The sequence below is a fragment of the Stigmatopora nigra genome, chromosome 3, assembly GCF_051989575.1.
Source record: "Stigmatopora nigra isolate UIUO_SnigA chromosome 3, RoL_Snig_1.1, whole genome shotgun sequence".
NCBI classification, from domain to species: Eukaryota; Metazoa; Chordata; class Actinopteri; order Syngnathiformes; family Syngnathidae; genus Stigmatopora; species Stigmatopora nigra.
This window is the reverse complement of record NC_135510.1, coordinates 4,658,035-4,679,349: the sequence shown is the minus strand read 5'-3', so window position 1 is coordinate 4,679,349 and position 21,315 is coordinate 4,658,035. Positions and strand designations below refer to the sequence as shown.

Here is a 21,315-nt window from a genome sequence, read left to right as displayed (position 1 = left end):
AAAATGGCTGCGAGAGAGATTTGGAATGTCGTGAGATGCTGTCAGTGGAACATTCCAGTGAGATTAGAGATTTATTTTTTTTCCACTTGCTTTGTGTGTATGTTGCCTCCGCCGGCTCTTCTGCCATCTGTATTGTCACGTAAGGCCCTGAAAAGTATGCTGAAAAGAACACTTTTAATAGGTGTGACTGCAGAATAGAGCGAGAGTTAAACAACAGATGATATTCAACCATTGGAATTCAAAACAATGGAATTTCAGTAGTATTTCTTTGGTCAATGTAATATTTGCAGTTTCATTGTCAACTGTAAAATCATGGCTTTACAATGACATCGTCAGTTATTTGACAATTATTCAACTAGCATGGGATAATCCAACCACAACATTCAATCATGAATCAATGTTGTCCCAATGTAATATTCCACATCACTAGCTACCATCGACAATGCACTGTTGTGTCAATGTTTATTTATCATTGAAAAATCAATATCCACCACCCTGACAGTTCAGATGAAATGTCAACAATTATTGAATGTTTTCTTGTTGTTTGGAAGTCAAACTCCTCGCTTAGCCAGGCACTGAAATGCACAGTTTCTCATCTAAACAGCTTGCCACTCAGTCACCTTGTGCTTAGCACAAAGTCACTGTTGGTGGACAAACTTCCAAGTGAACAAAAAGTCAGTTCATAACATTGTCTGTCCTACACAAACTAAATATACTCCATGATTTACAATTGGACACCCATGAGAGTTCTGATAATCAAGTCCGTGTTTTCACATTTGTTTTGTGTACAAATAACTATGAAAATGATTCGAAGACTCAAACAAAGTCTAGGTCAAGCTTCTTTCGTCGTTATTTAAACATTAAGTAATGTTTATTTGTTGTGAGCCTCCCTGGAAGTAAAATGCCACCGCTATTTTTTAATCAAGAAAAAAGGGCAGTCAATGTTGGTAGATTCCAGACTAGATTCCTTCTGTAGTTTTCCCAAAAATCCCAATAATGTGACTCCCTTTGCCCTCCTGCAATTGCTTTCATTGTCATTTTTTGTCCGAGTCCAACAAAATTCAATGCATCTTGTCCTACATTTAAGCTTTGATTTGGACTTTCAAACCTTCCAATGCAGACTGCAAGCGATTGATGCTCGCCTGAAGCCACAATTTTCTGAAATCACAGTTTCAAAACAGAACATTTCATCAATGGTATCACCTTGCTTTATTTGTGGTGGGGGTTTGTTTTCTTTACCTTTCAGTTTTTAAAAGTAGTTTTCCAAATGTTTGTGTGAGCTGTAAACATAAGTCTTTCCCTTGCTTTCATTAAAAAAAAGGTTATTTACACAAACATTTCATAATTAGATACTTTAATACCATGAAACCATTATAATTTTCTGATTTCAAAACATGCCTATCTGTATTTTAGTTAGTTTTATTTTATGCTCATTATGGAAGATGGTCTTCACTTGTACAGTATCATTCTTACTGTTGAAAATAGGAATATGAGAGTTATAAATATTTTAACGGTTGGCATCAATGACCGATGCCAACCCTTTCCACACAATACAAAAAAATATTTCTACATTAATACTTTTTTGCCAGCTGTCTCTTTTAACTAATAGTACGGCCTTTAGTTTTAATCAAGAGTGAAATAATATTCAAATTAAAGTATTACATCTACATTTCGAAACACATGGAACTAAAGCAAAACAGAATTATTCAAGAATGTCATGTTAAAATCGTACTTCCCTGAACGTGCTCGCCAGCAAAAGAAGGGGAAAAAAATGAAGTCATGACTTGTCTCAGCGGCGCTTGTAATGAAAGGAGACGGGTGGCAATGACCGTACTGCAAAAGTGCATAACCTTTCCGTGACGCCACCCGTTCTTTTCCCTTTTCATCTGCTTTGCTCACTCTCGCACCAAATAGCCACTTATTATTACTTCCATCCAGCGTCTCAGGACAGTGATTGCAAACACATTGGGGGCCATTCCGCTCACGTCGGCACCCTTTTGAAGTCCTCACCTGCTTTGCATTAATTTCATTTTCATTCAAGGAGAGTCATCAGACACCTGCGCTCTGGTGTACAAACGCCCCTCAGCGCGTAAGATAACTTTTATGTGTTCAAATGGACCTTGTGATCTCTCTTCAACAAGATTTTAAGTGACGGTTTGTTTTGTCGAGAGCGAGTGTGTAAAACTGATTTACTTTCTCGGGTGTGGTTCCAAATCTTCTGAGAGCTAATGTTGGCAAAGTTAATTCTGAAGTAGAATTTATTTTACATGACTATTTGAGGAGCAGCATGGTGGAATAGCAGATGGCCTTTAAGGTTCACGCTTTGAATTTCTGTTCGTCTCTTCCAGGGAGCCATTTTGCAACTAAAACTTTGAGTTCCTTTCACTTTCCGTGAAAGTACATGTAAGGCTCAGTCAAGTACACTTACGAATGCCTCTGCATACAAAATATTCAGGTAACGAAACCATGTGAAACCCTTTTGTTCTGGGTGTTCCAAAAATATTCAATGATTTAAATGAAAAAAGTTGTAGTACATTTCCAATGGTAAAATGACAACATCTGGTTAAAACGCTGTGTATTGCTGTAATTTTAACGACCATACCTCCATGTATATGTTATATACTTTAAATATTTGATTCGTTCAAGCCTTACATTACTTTGCTTAGTGTAACAAAAAGTAAACATTACTTGGGAATCCTGCTTCCATGATGTCAATGTGTGTAATGGCTAGGGTTCAACTTTAGGAAAGGCAGTAAAAAGCACATAAAAGGGTAGGAATGCTGGGAACTTGTAGGAAAAGATAATACCCTCTCCTCATAGTACACGATATTGCAAAATCGGCTGTGCAAAAGCCCGAGAATGACCCCACCCATATTGCTTTCTACAGTAACCTAATGTTGAGTCAATTAAATTGCGCCTGTAAGACCCACTCTGGGCCCCCAAGAGCACGATCGAGCCAAGATTGTCTTGATTGTTCCCATGAGACTGTTTTGGACACATTGTACCACTTACGCCTTCACAATTCTTACTGGAATCAGGTGGTTTCTCAAGGATGAGAGAAACTCACTGGAAATGTGACTCACACATCCGTTATTTATTTGAATATTCCTCAATTATGATTGCAATTATCGACAAAAAGAACATACAGGACTTGCCAATATTAAAAATGAAATGGGAATGCTTCTTTACCAATGACGGCCAGCCATCTTACTTACAGGTTTATTGACGGCATCATTACTGCTGAAAATTAAACACCTTATCATACATTCCATTACCAGCTCACTAAATACCCTATTCCTCCATTACCTCTTTTACTTTTTGGCTCTTATTTCAATTAACATGCAAAGCGACAAGCACTTTGAACGTGTCGCCCCATCTGTTATACTGTGCAACAGTCATTTGAATGACATAACGGCGACCATTTGCACATAATATAGAGTTGGGTATGATCAGCAAATTAGCCCTTGTGGAGAGTCTGGAATATGTAGAAGCCTTAATGAAACTCACTGAGTCATATTAGAATTCAAATGATTCTCATTTCAGGTAGAGTTTAATTTGAAATGGGCATCTGTTTGCGTAATGGTCACAAAACCTCTGCAAAAGTTACTCCATTCTATCCATTGGAAAGTTTGATCTCGTATCAAGGCATTTGTTTGATAATCTCTTAATACAGGATGCATGGAAATTGCTTAAAAATCCATGTCACTGTTTGGAGAGGAAGTCGGCCATTTTGGTGAGAAAGTGACACTTTGGCTTTACATTTTGGAAAAATTCCTTCTCCTCATTCAGGTGGGAGAAGTTTCATCACCAACAAAGTGAAACTAGATATAACATATTTGATTTGACTGCTTCTTCGTCTTGTTGAAATCTTACAAAGAAAGATCAAAGCAGCAACCATCTTCTTTGGAGTGCAAAAATTCATCTTACGACATCACATGGCTTAGCCCATCTGGTCATACTGGGGACATTTCATTGCGGTTACCAGGCCGCCTGTTGCCCTTCCATGCCCTCACTCCAACCTAGGAATACCATGTTAGAAGATGTCACAGTGAGTATAGTTTTAGTTTACATTGACAGTATTGAAAGCCATTGCACATCGCGAAGAAAACATGACATGCAGAATTAGCAGGTTCTATTTGTCACAATTTGTGGCATCAGAAAGCACTGGAAAAAGAATGCGACTTCAAAAATAGTCAAGCAGAAATACATTGAGGTTTAGTGTATTCCTTTTGTGTTACAGCATAAGTGACTTTTTGTCCTTGAACACTTTCACGCAAAGATGTGAGATGATTTCCAATGCGGTTGTTGTCTGTCTTTGTCAGTATATCTGATTACCAAGACCTTGTTGTGTCGTCTGGAGAACATTTCCAAATGGGCGGGAGTGGAGTGGAGAGCTTGGAGGACAAGGGGATAGGCCACACTTCTCTTGGGCGTGGAGAAAACAAAAGCAATGTGCGATTGGACCTATTCGGCAATGTATAAAAAGGCACTGCAAACAAATGTGTTGGCCTTTGCTCCTTTTCCTTCAGGAAAAAGAAGTAGCATCAATGCAGCTTTTCGAGTTCCCTTAACCTATCTTGACTTGCCTTGTTTCGTTACTGTGCCACCCGTAACCGTTTCTCTGCCGACCATAGCCATGTACCCGAGAGACCTAATTGGTATTCTGGAAACGGAGTTGGAGCAGCATCTCGGGTTCACCTTAGCCATTAGCGAACCCCACAGGGCTGTTTGCATTATAATCTCCGATTTAGATTGGGTACTGCCTCATTGTCCTTCCCTTGAGGTTGAGCCGTCTGTGCTAGGAGGCTGCTGTCATGGAGGCAAACTCAAATTATCCCCTATCCTAGTGTTCCCCACCAAAAATTAGAGTTAAGATGAGCTAAGGGTAAGGTTTATTGGTACCAACATGTAACTGTACATGTGCCAACCTTGGAATGTCTGGACTTATATGGCAAGACAGAATTTTTCCAGCAGCATTCTAGACCTTTCTGAGAATAAATGATGCAGAAATTGGCGAATGAAATCATTATCTGAAGCTTCTAAGAATTTTTTTGTAAGATGTGTTGTGATTCAACACTGCAGCAAACCGATTCCTTTTTGTTTTATCGATAGTTGCAAACATGAATCCTTATTTTCTTAATTATTTGATTTGACAAAGCATTCTTTATTTTTTTGCAATTTCCTTTCATTTAGCCTCTTCCCTTCTTTAGCCAGACAGAGTGATGAATCTGATACGCCAGCGAGTCAGATTACATTATGCAGTTCTCGCAGATAAGAGAGGAGCGAAACAACTATTTTCTTTGGCCTTATCTCCTTCGAGAGGCTGTGTTTCTAAAAGGGGAACCAGCCTCCCCGGCCAGATTTCATTACTCATTCTGATGCGAGGCCTTCAGTGCTGATTAGACTTTATGGGCTGGGAGATTTCACACCGCCACTTGGTACTTGCCCCCACCCATTTCCCCTCTTACCACTAGTCCCCCCTCAAGGTTATGTATATACACATACATGCTTGTCTAGCACATGTACAAGGAGCATGCTAATTGTTTAGTTCAGATGTTGCATGTGGCGGTTCCACTATAAAAGGTTCAGATATTTTTGGTTGAGCTGGGAGTGTGTGAATTTAAGCCTCTTTGGTGCAAACCTTCAGTGCTCTCTCCGCTGCAGTGTTCTGGCTGTGCCCAAAGGGGTTACAGACCTTTCATGTTTATGACGACTGCAAAGAAGTCATATTCTTCCTAAAAGAAGCCATAATTCAAGCTCTCCATGAATATATATGTATTTGTAAATATACATATATATACACCATGTGGACTCCATCTGAAAGACCAGACTCTGTGACTTGATGTCTCATTATTCATTTACATTCAAAGACGATCTGTTGGCTCTATATTATATTGCATATATAGAAAATAATAGAAATTTAATTCATCTGTTTCAGTGTAAGCTGTCACTGTCCTAAAACTTAATGTCATACAAGTTTAAAGAACATTTAAACATTGACCAACATCCAACAAAGACAGTAAAAATGTAGGATTTATTTATTTAACAAGGGACAGCACATATTAATGAACATATTCATATTAATATTTGTAGTGTATAATGACAAAGGAATTCAATTCAATATCTATTATTAAAGAAACCTGCCTACCAAGATTACAAAAATATAAAATGCCAATATCAGCACCAATTCTTCACAACAGCTCTTGTACCCTTACAGTTTGGGAATGATGATAGTTTTCCCCTTTTTAGTACAAAAAAAATCTTCCCTCCCACCCCACAGACATACACATGTTCACACACACACACAAGTGCGCTTGCAGCTTCACGGTTGGATAGCGTTAAAGTTAAACGCTGCTTAAAACTGTCTTACACCTCCAGCTGTATTGCAGCTGGAATACGCAAATGCCTGGCACAAAAGCACTCAAGCAGTAAATACAGGAAATGTGTTGTTGGGAAAAAAAGGACAAAAGTTCGACAATAACACATGCTGCAAACCCTTTCAGGAGATCAGATGATGGTGCTTTGAATGGAATGTGTTCCATATAGCGTCAGCGCCCAACTTCTTACATGAAAACACCCTAAACTGCCAGTCAACAAGTTGCTGCCCTCTTGTGGATTGCTGGGTGTGCTAGCGTAATTTTATATGGATGGAGTAACTTTACCACCCCATTAGGAAAGCATTTTGTGTGATTTTTCACTTTAAAACATATTGTTGCCTCTACATACAAAATATTCCGGTCCAAAAATGAGTAAAAACCTGGCACAGCTGGGAACTTCTTTGTTGACGTTACAGTATGTTTACTGAACTGCCACTTGCAAGGCCACACCATTGGGAAAATATCTTTCTAGCATTTCTGATTCACTTCCATGACTTAATCAATACTTTATCTTTTTTTGCATTCCTACGTTTATATATATTTCATACAAAATTGGTATGCAATTATCTTTTTGAAGGGTTCAGGGCTAGTATTTAAGATCGTGAAATGTGCTATGATAACTCAATGGAAAATATGCCTTTACTTAAGAAAAATTATTAAACCCCATGCTAAGACCAATTAATTATGTAAATTGAGGTACTATCACTGTATAGGCACTATACTATAAGATTATACTCCATTTGATGTGTAATCTTAATTGTGTATCCACTTTTTTATGTGTTGGTTTACAAATATAGTTAAGCCGTATGTGAAAGAGTTGCTGCAGTATTTCTCACTATCTTTTATTTTTTTTCCTTAGGTTTAATGTTTATGAGTTCTTCTTGGCAAGCATAAGAGAACCTGGACCCTGATATGAGAGCTGCATTGCTAGCCATCCCACCTCGTCCTCTTGTCTCTCTTTAGAGTTTAATTTGGAGCACAGGTGAGAAATAAAAAAGCCTTCTCTCTGCATTTTGATAAGCAGTTACAACCACTGGGTAAACACACAAAAACGGCTGACATTTAAAACAGCTAAATAACGACTTACTCATTTAATCAACGAACCAATTGCACATTAGCCACTCAATTTGACTGGGGGATATCTAGCATGCAAACATGTTGACACTGCTTAAATTGGTAGGGTCAGTTTGCAGAAAGTGACAATAAATAGAGTTTTTAAGAGTTACCACATTGACAATTATTTTATATCTTTATTTTTTACTTTGTAAGAGGAAGTCAAATTAATAACTGCTGCACAGTATGGAAAACAAACAAGTTCCATACAAAATATAAAGGAAATGAAATGAACTATTATTGAGTCCAACTGTGACATAGCTGAATTATTACCCGATCGACCAAGTAGGATTTCATCATTTTCTAGAAAAGAGGTCATGGCTTTGCTTCTAGCTTAAAGGTAAAAGAACAGATTCCCAAGGACTTAGTGAGACGTTTCAACAATCAAAAAAGTGATCGCTACTAACTCTACTGCTATGCTGCACTGTCGGGAGTTCTGCAGCAATAATAACCGAGGCGACGATATTTGGAAGATGCCTACCCCGCCACCTACAAAAACACAGAACTGTCGGCATGATTTGTGCTTACTCTGAAGAGGTTTCACGGGCGTTACAGTGGGGGGCCCACGACAGGATGTGACAGCAGTTTGATGAGAGCAACAGCAGGCAATTACAGTTCAGCACCTCAGCAGGGAATTGGAGGCTGTAACCTTTTTGTAAGGACGGAAGCATCTTGAGGAAAGTTACAGTTTGTTCTACTGACTTTCGCTCTTTATTTTTTATGTTTACTGACAGCTGGGTAATTAGAACATTAACCCATAGGTTGCCATTGACTCCCAATCTATTTTGACTGAGAGTTTGGCAACCCTTCTAGTCAAATTTAGATTGGAAGATTATTGGCGTTAAGGACAGCTAAAGTATATCTTTGTTCATCGCTAACATGTCAAACATGGAAAATAAGACCACTTAATTTAAATATGAAATAAAGATCTCATGAATTATGTATTCATTGATAGTGTTACGAGTTATCACGTCAGCATCATGACCTATTTGCCGTATTCTCCAATTTTTTTCTTTCATACTCATAACCTTTCAATATTTCAAGATGAGTAATCAAATATTCAAAGCTACCTGGACCTGTATGATTAAGTCAAACTATGCCATTATGTAATAAATGGTCTGCAAAAGGGTTTATGATGAAAGTAAAAGTGCAAAACTGTCTTCTTTTTGTCCACCTGATCATATTGATCAACTTTTCCGTTTATGTTGAATGTATTTGGAAAAATTTGCACTTTTTTATTAACGCTACCTCACCTAAAATAATTCTACCCTTTGATAATGATGATAATTTCATCATTGATAAAATAAAAACAAAAAATTCTGTCTTTACCCTTCAGTAATGGGCTGCCCCCCCCCCCTTTTTTTTTTACCCTACACACCAGTAGATGGCGTGGGCGTTCAAATTGCTCCCCACCCAAAGCTGGAGGGTTACATATACACTACACTCATAATGATAACTTACATAAGAACGCAATATATGTCTCTCTTTCTCAGCAGGCTCTCCACAAAAAAAAATGCTTTAGATGTCACACCCAGAAAACTTTCTCTCACTCTCCCCTCTTCCGGCTTTGATGTGTGACCTAATTAAGAAGCAATTGATGAATGCAAATGCGCGTCAGTTGTAGATTTGTATTAGGACCTTGTGAGGAAACAGCTTGCTCATAATCCGTTATTATATTCAGAGTGAAGTTACAAATGAACAAGATGATGAGGATTTTGCCATATCATATGTATAATGTATTTTTAGCTTGATGCTGTGGCAAAAGTAGTTTCATTTTAGTGCAGGGGGGTGCTTTGAAATTGAGCTTGCTCATTTTATCCGTCCAATTTTTTTGTCAGCCATTTTTTTCATTCATTTTGAATGGTTCACTTGGAACAACAATGGATGGTCTTACCAAGTTTGTATATTTGATTTGCAAAATCTAAAATTACAATCCTGTTTTTACAAAAAGGGTAAATTTGTAATTTATACCTCTTCTCAATTTAAATGAATGACAAAGCCATCAGTCCGTTGCAACCACAAAATTCCGTCTTTTTGGTCTTGCCGTCAAGCTATCAGCCACCAAGGGAAAAAAAAAATGTCATAACCACTAAGAACTAAGACGGAGGAATATTGGATGATCATGTGGGATAAAGAGGCATCACACAAAACCAATGTGGATCTGAGAACTGACCACAGAAGCAGCTCGGAACAAAAACCAGCAACAATCTCAAGGGCAGACCTCCAAGAAAGATAAAGCGCTAGACAGTAGCAACACACCCTAATCTGACCTGACGAAGTTAACTGCACCCCATAAATTCCCAGCAGGACAGATGAGCCAGCTACTGAGAGAGGGCACCTACCCAGAGTGGCTAACCCAGGGAAGAAGAGTACTACTAATCCCAAAGTCTACCCAGAAAGGACAGATCCCATATAATTACTGGCAATTAAACTGTCTCTGTACAACATGGAAAACTCTATCAGGCAGTAGTTAGTATGAGTAAGCATGTGGATCAATACATGAGCAGGGCTTAGCCTTAGAAAGTAGTGAGAATCCATAAACATCAACACCAGAAAGCTCCTCATACTTTTCAAATGCAAAAAAAGGACTTTAAAGTAGTACTCAAAACGGTTTAGATGCTCAGTGTTGGATGCCTAGATGACAAACCACATTCTTGAACTCGGACAGGGTGTCTGACCCTTCCAAGAAAGATAAATTAGTTGCGTTCAAAAGTCAAAATATCCAGCTTCATTCTTCAACCTCTAAGGTACAATTTATTATGTCCATGTAAGAACCATATTGATTTTTCAGGATATTTTGACATGAGGTCACTGAGGTCAAGTGAGCACACTTTGTCCTTGCCTTTGTTACTAACTGAATGTTCAGCATTGGATGAATGGAGGAAGACTAACTTTGAGCAGTGAGCATAAGCTCTGCTCAGAATTTGTAGAATTGTACGTAATGCAATTACAAAGTGTGAAATATACTCATTTCCATTGCTCAAGTGACTACCGTATTTTCACGACTATCAGGCGCACTTAAAGGTCTTAAATCTTCTCCAAAATAGACAGGACACCTTATAATCCAGTGTGCTTTATATATGGAAAAAAATAAAATGTCATTCATTGAGGGTGCGCTTTATAATGCATTGCGCCTTATAGTCGTGAAAATACGGTATGTCTAGTGGTTTGATTTCTATCAGTTTTATTACTTGCCTATAATACATTTATATTTTATTTCTGTTGTTTTTCTTCAGAAATAATCTTAACATTGTTGCAAAAAATGGTGGTTTTACAAGTTAGAGATGGATCTTAAGTTTACATATCTGTCGATTGGCGTAACATTGGCTATCAGAGATGAATGTTAAATGCCTTTTGCATCAACTTATGTTTGTTGCTTGTGTAGTCGAAGTACACATTTTTAACAAAATACTATGATAAAATTGTCACACGGATTGCAACGTGTGACATTCTGAACGGCGCTAAACATTCATGCCCTCAAAAATCGCCAGATTACACGGTGTGTGAGCTTTTCTGCTTGATGCCTTCTGACACATTTAGGCCGACCGGGTCACCTCTGAGAAAGCGCAGTATTTTTGACCCGACACGCTGCAAAGCTGAAAAGATCAGCGAAAGCGTGCTGCTGGTACTTAAGGATGTGTTAGAGACATCATGTCACACTAGCTTGCTCGTGACGTATAATATGTTTCCGTGCATTCATTTATTATACCATATGGCTTTTCTTAACACTCAGTGTAACTTGTATTACAATTTACAGTAAAATCAGGCATTAAAACTACACGTGAATCATGAAAACTAGAGTAAATCTTAACGAAAAACGAATATGTAACACACGGTTCACTAATGTTTTGGAATTTTTAGTTTGTCAACACACTTTTGTACTATAATGGACTATTCCAAAGAAACGACACATGAGGACTTAATCAATTCAAATTTACATTAAGTGGAAATCAGAAACTGTTGACCACCATTTTTAATAAGTGATTAACCAACCCCACAAAGTTCAACTGCTCAACTCTAGTAAGCTTTTCCAGTATTTTTTTGCCTTCTCGTGAAAGCCTGAAGGTTCATGGAATCTAGTGACTGCTGTTTCAAACTTTTCCTAATTTGCTCCACCTTGACTTTTGGCTCCAATTCCAACTGAAGGAAAATGGCTTTAAAGAATGATATTCGATTGCTGCTCCCATGCTTCACTTTTGGTATGTTTTTTTTATTTTGTGTTGTATTGTCAGCGCTAAACTTTTTGTTGAAATTGAGGCCAAAATGTTCGACCTTTTATTTACACGGAACATAACGCATTTTATGTAGGCCTCAGCGATTTTTAAGACCGAGATTGAAGAACCAAAATAAAAATGATCAGCCGCGTCGACTTTTAATCCAATTAAGATGACTCGTTTTCACATTTTGAAGCGTCTCTAAACAGTGTAAAGTTAGTAATAGTTTTTAAGGATTAATGACTTCTAAGTAAAATAAATTGTCAAGCTAAAAACATATTATCAAGAAAATCATACCTATGTTGTTGTAAATTACCAAATACACTTGATAATTCAAGCACCAATAATACAAGCGTATTGCTAATTAACAATCATAGAAAACTGTTCAAAATTAAAACAAAAACAACAGTGACAACATAAAAAACGTTTAAAAATTGTAAAAAGACTCAAAACCTGACCAGACGATAAGAATTAGTTCTTTTCGGCCAAATTGAACAGCACTAACAACAGTTTCCAATGTTATTTTTATGAATGTGACTACTTGCCATAGTTTTCCTATCGATTGATTCATTTTATTTTACGTAATAACAATTTTAGTATTGGTCGATATATAAAGCGCACTGGATTATAAGGCGCCCTATCTATTTTGGAGAAAATTTTAGACTTATGTGCGCCTTATAGTCCAGAAAATACGCTAATTCAGTTTTTTTTTTTAGGTTTGTATCTCTATACATAATTCTTTCTTCATGTTATAAGAACATTTGAAACATTTGGCATTCGTATACTTCTCTTTCTCCAGAAGTTAGTGAAAAGTAAACATATTATGACATTCATAGTGAAGAGTTGAGTTTGGACCTGAGGAAGGTCATCCCTTGTGGCGTATTAGTGTTTTTTTGTATTTATTTATGTATTTTATTTTATTTTTTTTAATCTCCCATCCATTTCGCTTAAGGCTTGCCTGGGGCAAGCCACAATGTAATATGTGTGGCAGGAATTTAAGCAGGGGGTAATTATAAGAGCATATTATTGCTAGATAGCTGCAACAAAGTGTGAATAGGTAGGTAGGTTGACAGTTGTTCCATCTAAGTTCTATAGTCATACTTCTAGTTTCCCTCATTAGTCTCTGTACTTGTCTTTGTGTGCTTGCAGCGGGTGGTTTCACTCGAACAAAGCTTCCATCAGCATGCCTTGCCTGGAAGACCTTCTCTTGCAGATTTTTTTAACTGCCCAACAGGCTAATTACTTCTTTGGCACGAGGCCTCCCTTCTATTACAGCCCCGTGAGAGTCAGAACAGTGTCTTTGGCTTGGAAAAAGAAAAGTAGCAAAACGACCTCCTGAGATGCAAAGCCAGCAGGGATCGGGTATTGATCACATGTGTTAACACCCCAAGTCTCAGTGTGAACGCTATGTCATTTGATTTGCAGCAAACTTCACCTCAGTGCAAATTTGCTACTAATTACAGAGTCTAGCACATCACAAGTCTATGTAAAAAAAAATGATTTTTTCCTTCTATGGAGGCAGAAAATGCAAGCCTAGACGTGATATGACTGCAGTAGAAGATTGCAATGGAGAATGTTGTAAATTATTGAATAGCAAATAAGACTAGGGTAACCGTTCATTTAGGTAATGTATGCCGCAGGCACTGTCAATTTTTTTTTCTGAAAAGCAGCCACGATGCCACCAAAGGAATTGAAAAGGACATTGTGACATACATATTCGGGCATTCGTTTATCGTGAGTGCTTGCCAAGGACTTTATGATTCGCTTGCATCCTATTTGTTAAAAAAAAAAAAAAAAAAAACAATGGGAGATTTTTTTTTACTTGAATTACATTATACTGGGATAATCTCATTTACAAGGCTGTGTGAAGTTATTCACTATTCACTCTTATTTTTCCTGCAAGGCTTGTAGAAGCTGGAATAGGAAATCTTGAGGTTTGTGTGATATAATGAACTCATTGTCGTCTTATACCTTGGTAAAATAATTGGGGCAGGTAATGTAGTTATCTATTAATAAATACAATAAATACTTCGATAATGATAATAACCTATTGGGTGTGAGTAAGTAATTTCAAGACAATACATGCAATATTCTTTCTTTGGACAACAATATCGTATTCATCAATATTAGTTTGTTATGATTCATTTTGATTCGGAAGGCCTTCCATCCATTCAGTGCATCCGAAAGTCTAAAAGTACTCATCGATTTGGTGATTTAAAAAAAAAAAACAATGCATTTTTACCATTAAAAAATATATAAGAGATTGAATGAAAATCGTTTTTTTTTTGTTCAGCAAAATGTAAAAATTAGATACTGTTGGTATCATTTTGTGTGTAACTACTAACAAATTAAACATGACACTCCATTGTTTCTGCCTAAATTTCAGCATCATGCTATGAAAAATGGTTGATGATTAAGGTTCCCTTTAGAAATTAAAATAACAGAATAAGAAATACCAAAAACATGATTATAAACAACTGAAAAGCTTAAAGCTTTTTGACTATTATCTTAATGTGTGTTCCTCTGGTGGCAGCATTTGCTGGGAACCTGTTCAGTCCGTACCCTACGCAATTCAGCTGGGATAGGAACAAGCACCCTTGTGAACTTGGTGAGGATGTTCTGAGTTCCAAGACAAACATTTGACAAAGCCATCAATAAGAAGATGAACACCTTTTAAACTACGTTATTTGATTTTTAACTTGTATTGACAGTGAAATTGAGGACAATTAAGATGAATGCCTACTGCTTTGGAGAACTAATTCCCAAACTGACTTTCATTCCTCATGGCCTAAATTGGCAAGCGTGAGCGCCATCATTTCCTCTCACAAGACATGAGTCAACCCACATTTTCCGAGTGTCACTAAACTACATCAACTCATTAGGGTTGTGAGTCTTATCAGTTGTTTATGGGATCACAAAAAGTCCAACTTTATTGCTGTGTGATTCCCCTCAGGGTGCCCTTTTTGGTTTTTTCATACAAGGTCTGATATCTTTCTATCTTATGTAAAGCTTACTGTCATCAAGGAGCTGCTTTCTAATATCTACTGTATCTCTTAGAGTTATAAGTGTCTCCTATTAACCCAGTGCGTGTGTGGATAGGAGAGAAAGAAAAAGGAAAAACACAACCGTCAGCCTCGAACTGATCTTATCGGGGTCATCCCCTGGATAGTAGCGAGGAAAAAACAACAGATAAGCCATCTTCTATAACTTAATTAGCTTTTTATCACACAATGCAATTATAAAATTGTCAAGCTATTGGGTGTCGAGAGACTGACGCAAACACTTTGCCGGAGTGAACAAGCTCTGAGTGGTCAATGCCACTCAGAGAATGATGGTTTCTTCAGCAAAAGGAGGCTGTAAAGTTTGCACTAAAAAGGCAATGCTGCAGGGAGCAATGTGTTTATTTAGCATCCTTTTTTTGAGCAAAGCTACATCAATGCAGAACAGACTATTCAAGGACCGGAGACACAGCAGTGTTGCCGATAAGGGAGATTAATGGTGTTGTCCAAAAGGGACGCACATGCACTCCCATTGTGTCCTGCTATCGAAAGAAGCATCACAGTGGCTGTATGAGGCAAAAGGACAAGATGTCACAGAAGTCAGCAAAACACAGGAAAGTTCCTGCATCTAGTTGTCAATGCAACAAAAAAAATCACCATAGAACTCTAACCTAGAGGTGTCCTAATAGTTTTCCCAATGACAGGGGGAAAAAAAGTGTTGTTGTGTGTACGGAAATTTGCATCGATATTGCATTGCATTGCATTTGAATGCCCGCCTTGTTTGAATGTGGATGTATGAGTGCAATGAGCCGAAGGTCTATTATCAGCTTTGTAATCTCGACACAATCATGCTTTACGTCTGAATGTTTTTGTCACTGTGTTCATGAGTGTTTGTGTAGCAGTTGCATGGAGCAAATAGTCCCAAGCAATGAATGATCAAATGCAGAATGGCTGAGGTTGACAAACAGACTGAACACATGCATTTTGAATAACCAGGACAACTTTTTTTTAGCCTCTATGATATTTTACTTTTGCCAATTGTAGCCTCATTTGGCCCTTTTCAAATTTCTTGTAATTTTTTAGTATCGTATCTCACTTGAGATTAGATGCTTCATCTGAAAATAGATCCTTTTGAGTCTTGGTTATTTTTCTAAATTATTACTTCCTTCCAACTTTCCTGACAGACTGATGTTTTTTAGTTAAAAGTTCAATAACATACTGTGACATGTATTTTTTATTTTAACGTAAACTTAATTTGATCCATTAAATCCGTAATTCTTCTAAATTTTCTTACTCTGTTATAGATCAAGTTACACTATCCATAAATGTGTGTTTATTAAACAACAGCAGTATCTTAGAGTCACTATAGCCCTTACCTTTGGTTTTATAGAAATAATTGTAAATGTAGACTTTAGAAAATTGGATCGTTAGAAGCACACTTGACTTTGATGTTGCCTCCTTTTTTTCGGCATGGAAATGGCCATGCTAGTTGAATCTAACCGAAATAGGCAACTTTTTAGATGGTAGGTCCCTGAGACGTAGTTACACATGCCAAATGTGTTTTTCTCGGTGAAACTGGAAGCATTCAATTTCACAAAAGAGCTCAATTAGTTTCCTCTTAACAAAATCTGATCCATAAAGACAGAGTCCTATCAATGAAAATGCCGTTGGAATCAGGGAATGTCAACTAAAACAGGTAAATAAGTCATGGTTGCTGCTTCTTACCTTCATGTTTTAAGTTTAAAGCAAGCTGCATCCAAGACATCAATCAATGAGCCTTCCCTTGAGAGACTTTGATTAACCTAATGCATAATTCATAGTAAGCGAATGACGGTTTCAGCGTATGAAAGAGCGGCGGTTTTGATTTAAAGGCTTGGCCAATCTTTGAGTGCAGCCTAAGAAGAAGCATGTTGAAATGAAAGCGCCCACTCTTTTTTTGTAATCTGCAATGCATTTATCAGCGGGATTGCTCTAATGGGGATGTCACTGGAGGAAGAAGGGTCGGGGAGGTGCACTTGGGCGTCTCCCCCGGGCTTCAGAAGTGGCGCTGTGATGGAGATGGAGAGCCGTGTAAAGATTAGCCATATCTCCAAACGAGACCTCTAGTCATATTAGAGACATAGAATTGTGCTCCTTAATCTACGTGCTATTTATCATGTTACAATGATGTCAACATGTGGGCATTTGTATCGGCCATCCCCATGTCAGCTGTACATTGCTAGTGAGTGAGAATCCCTTGATTAATGACACTTTTTTTATTAGGGAGTGAAATGGGTTGGAGAAATAATGGTTTCATACTCAAATACTTAATTTCCAGCCAATGCCCATGGACTAAAATGCTTCACAATTGTATACAGTGCATTTACTGGAAATCAAGCTAGGCATAGCATATTATTTCCTCCACTTTTCAGTAATATTCTAAACTAAAATATATTGTTTTTACTTTTTTTAAATTCCAAACAGCATCACATACCATGATTTTTTTTTGGTTTGGTTTTAGTCTGTTTTGCTAGATAAAAATTGTAGTTGTAAGACTCTCAAATATATTTCATCACTTCAGAACATAAGGTTTATAATGTTGACAGACTGACAAATATAAAACAATTTTGCTGCTTTTAGCCCTTGTGGGAGAAATCTGGTTGAACTTTTTCTTGGAACAGATGATTTAACTTATGATGAAGTCATTGGGTTTTTGGAACTTCTTGACGCAAAAAGCAATCGTTCCTTTTAACCTGACTAAAAAACAAGCCCAACATCCCATTTTCTGCTTGGCTGAGTTGGTTCTAATGATCTTTGATAATGGACTTTACAAGAATCTCCCTGCCGTGACCAGGCCTCCTCTACCTTTTTTGTTTTGGGACTTTTGGGCGTAAGCAGTTAACACAAGGGAAGGCCTGAGGACACAACATAAGGGCAGACAACCAGAGATAAGATTAAAAATATAGGGGAACAAAACACATCAGGAAATACAGTAATTAATATGACATCCAAAACTAAACTATCACATTGTCCTGATGAACTAATCAATAATCATTTTGTCCAATATATACCAGGCTATACCAGTCTTAGATTTATGTTTAGCTCTTTGTCTTTGTAAAGACAGTAAAAGACATGCTGAACTTGAGAAATGAATTCACATTGTGCTTGGTGGAATAGTTAATCTCATGCATTTGTTTACACTTGAATATAGAACTCATATTTTCTTTGCCACAAATCTTCCTGTAACCATAACAACAGTTCTACGTATTATTTTTGCTGCTACATTGTGGAACACTATCCTTAAATTAGGTTTACTGAAAAAAGTACTGATTCTAAGCCAGCAGTGGCAGCGGCCCCTGTGGTCCGTGACATTGCTCGCAATGTTTAATTAAACTACATCTACTCTTATGGTGCAAGTTGCTAGTCACTATGCCCCTGGGGATTGGCAAATGGCTGACTGAAGCACACTTGCGTTGTTGCTAAGATTGTTTTCCTCTGTTAAAAGAAAAGTGCGACCTCAAGAAGGTATGCGGAAGGATGCCCGTCCCAATTCCTCAGCAGGATGGAAGATCATTCATTTTTTAAGCTGCTTATCCTCACAAGGGTTTGTTCCAACTGATCCAACCAATAAGGTTTCTGTCGAAACAAGCAGCACCTGACTGCAATCAACTGATGGCAAAACTGATCCTCAAGTGCCACAGTGGGTGCAGGTTTTCATTCCAGTTGATGAAAAGGAGACATTTTTCCCAATCTGCTGTATTGGAAGTGTAATCAGTTGATTGAAGTCTGATGCCGTTTGTTTCAAATTTAAACCTCACTGGTTAAACTGTCCATGCTGGATCAGATGGAACAAGAACCTGCACCCAAGGCGACCCTTTTGTGGATTAGTTTAGACACCTCTGATTTAGAGGAGCATGCCACTGTAAAATTTCAGACATTAACACTATAATGATGAGACCATCTTCACTTTTAATCTGATGCTCTGCCTCAAATCGTAAATGACTCTTTTTTTTTTTTTTTTGTCTGTAACAAATCCTTCTGCTTTGTCTCGGTGGGTGACCGTCAGATTTGGCCACTCCATGTGATGGGATTTACTCTCCAGGCCAAATGCACGTCCCAATCTATCCATTTTTATATACCGCTAAGCCTTTTGAGATTCATGGGGAGACCTATCAGAGCTAACTCTGAGACGGAAGCGGGGTATACCCTGAATAGGTCGCCAACCAGTCGTCGGAAAATGCCAATCTAGCAATCAAAATATGAACAGAGACTGCAAAAGAAATGGCAAAAACATTCAGTCCTTATCTTTAGCTTTGTTAATTGATGGGAGTTTTGAACTGAAAGTAAACCTAACTTTCACCAGCATAATCTGGTTCTTTAAACATGAATTGAATGTCACTCTATACCACCAAATATGAATGTTGAATGTGAAATAAGTTGGTTTATAGAGCCAACGCATCATGTGAAAAACTAATTATTTAGTCAATGGGTAATAATGACATTTACACCAATTATAAGTGGAATAATACATACATTGTTTAGACTAAAGGATCAATAGTAACCTTTTAAAGCACAATAGTTGTTTGAAGAATGCATGTGTGCTCAAAATGACTGATTTCATTTTGATATCCAAAAGCACATAATGATTGTCAGACCTAGCACTCTAACATCAACAAAGTAAAGGCCTATTTAAATAAAACACCAGATACATTCTGTAAACAAAAAAAAATATACAACACCCAACATGACTTGATGTATTAATTTTCGAGAAAAGTCATACATAAAAAGTTTCAATGCATGGTTAGCTACATAAAAGTATTTTTGATATATGATATTGCAAGAAGTAATTATTAAAATGAGGGATTTGTTTTACGCTCTAACTTTTTAATTATTTGCAAGTCTCATATCCTGGTTTACCCTAAAAAATAATAATGACATAAATATATGATAAAGCCATAAACATGTCTCTAGATCCAATTTTATGACCAATAAGTCATTCCTTGATTATATTCTTTCAAAATGCACACACACACACACAGTGTTATGTCTGAAGGAAGCAAAAATAATAAATATGATCACTTTCATTCCCTGAAGGGCTCATACTTCAGATTTTTTTATTATGAATTATCATCAAATATAATTCATGAAAAATATACTAATGAATATTTCAGCTAGTGTTTTGGGACTAGCCAATGCTCGGCACTTGTGAGGTCATAATAATGCTGACTTTATGTTTATGATGCACAAATATACTAAGCGAGCAAGAGCTTATCCCCTTTGACTTTGGACATTAACCCGTGGCTGGTCGCCAGCAAACTCTACACCCAAAACTTGCTCATTAGATTCTCATCTCCAAGCCAAAACACTCACCCAAAGATGATTGTTTTAGGATTATGGACATTACAGTCGATAGCCTTTTCTGTCATTTTTTTTTATATTATTCCCCCTAATGTCGCTATTGGGCGACCAAACGTCCGGCGACCAAACGTCTGGCGACCAAACGTCCGGCGACCAAACGTCTGGCGACCAAACGTCCGGCGACCAAACGTCCGAGTATTGAACGAATTTGTTTAGTGGGTCTACTGGTACTTATTCAACTAATTGTGAGTCAGCCTTCTACCCAGAAAACCACTTTTTCCTTCAAGCAGTTTAAAAACGAGCAGTTGAAAGAAATGCACCGCAGTTTAAAAGTAATGTAAAATAACTAACCCTACTCAGTGATGCAAATAATTGGCAATTGTATACACCTTTCACCTGGAACCGCCTAATTTACTACCTCGCAAACAACTTTCTTCAAAACTTTCCTCGTGTGCTAATAGCTTTTCTTTCATCATAAGATCTATTACTTTCATACAGTGTAATATTGCAAGTTATCTTATTTCTTTTTGTACGTAAGCCTATGTATAAATATAGCTTGAGGACAAAAAGATAGTGTTTTTTGACCAACAAGTTCACAATACATCAGTGGACAGCACGATGAAGGATTCTGGCTGAATTCGATGATTTATTCAGGATTCTGAGGAAATAGGATGCTCTTATACTTTTTTTTTCTTTCTCCTGCACCCCACTGCGTTAGACAATGAGATGAATGGTTGCATTAAAAGATAAAAGTGAGAGTGCAAGAATTGAATACTAAAGAGAACACAAGCTTAGTTCCCCAGATATGAACTATAATTCATTTCATTAGGCAAGAACTGACCTGTAATACCATTCTCTCTTTTTCTTTTTTTTTTTTCTCAACGGGATATCAGACTAATATAACACAGTGCAGGAAATATATCAAGATGGAAAACAGTCCATTAAAAAAAAAACTGAGTTCAGCCGGTCATTGTGTTGTCATGTGTTTTTTTTATTTAGTTTTTTCTTTTCTTTTTATAACTCCCAAAATATTTTTCTCAGACCAATTGGAGTAAGAAAATAAAACATGATGCAAGTTTGAGCAATGTTCCTTCGCCTCAGTGAAAGCCTCTGAAGGGGATTATTTTTTTGGAGGGGAAAAAAAAGCAACTTTGAATAAGTTTTCAGATCGCTTTCATCTCCCACTCAACATTGTGTCAAATTGATTGTCTTCATTTGCAGATGTGTCCTACGTTGATAACTGAAAATGACACATGAGTTCGTTTTTTTTTATTT

The 21,315-nt window shown here is 37.3% G+C and overlaps 1 protein-coding gene and 1 long non-coding RNA gene across 2 annotated transcripts in view; both read left to right on the top strand.

Annotated features, from left to right (window-relative positions):
- The window catches only part of LOC144194642 (uncharacterized), a 29,759-nt gene extending 15,977 nt beyond the window's left edge, over positions 1–13,782 (top strand). The window contains exons 2-3 of the long non-coding RNA XR_013325942.1: positions 7,237–7,359; positions 12,854–13,782. This is a non-coding gene — a long non-coding RNA (uncharacterized LOC144194642). The remainder of the gene's footprint in view (positions 1–7,236; positions 7,360–12,853) is intronic.
- The window catches only part of ubl7b (ubiquitin-like 7b (bone marrow stromal cell-derived)), a 259,966-nt gene that overhangs the window by 26,113 nt on the left and 212,538 nt on the right, over positions 1–21,315 (top strand). The gene's annotated exons all lie outside the window — the stretch shown is intronic.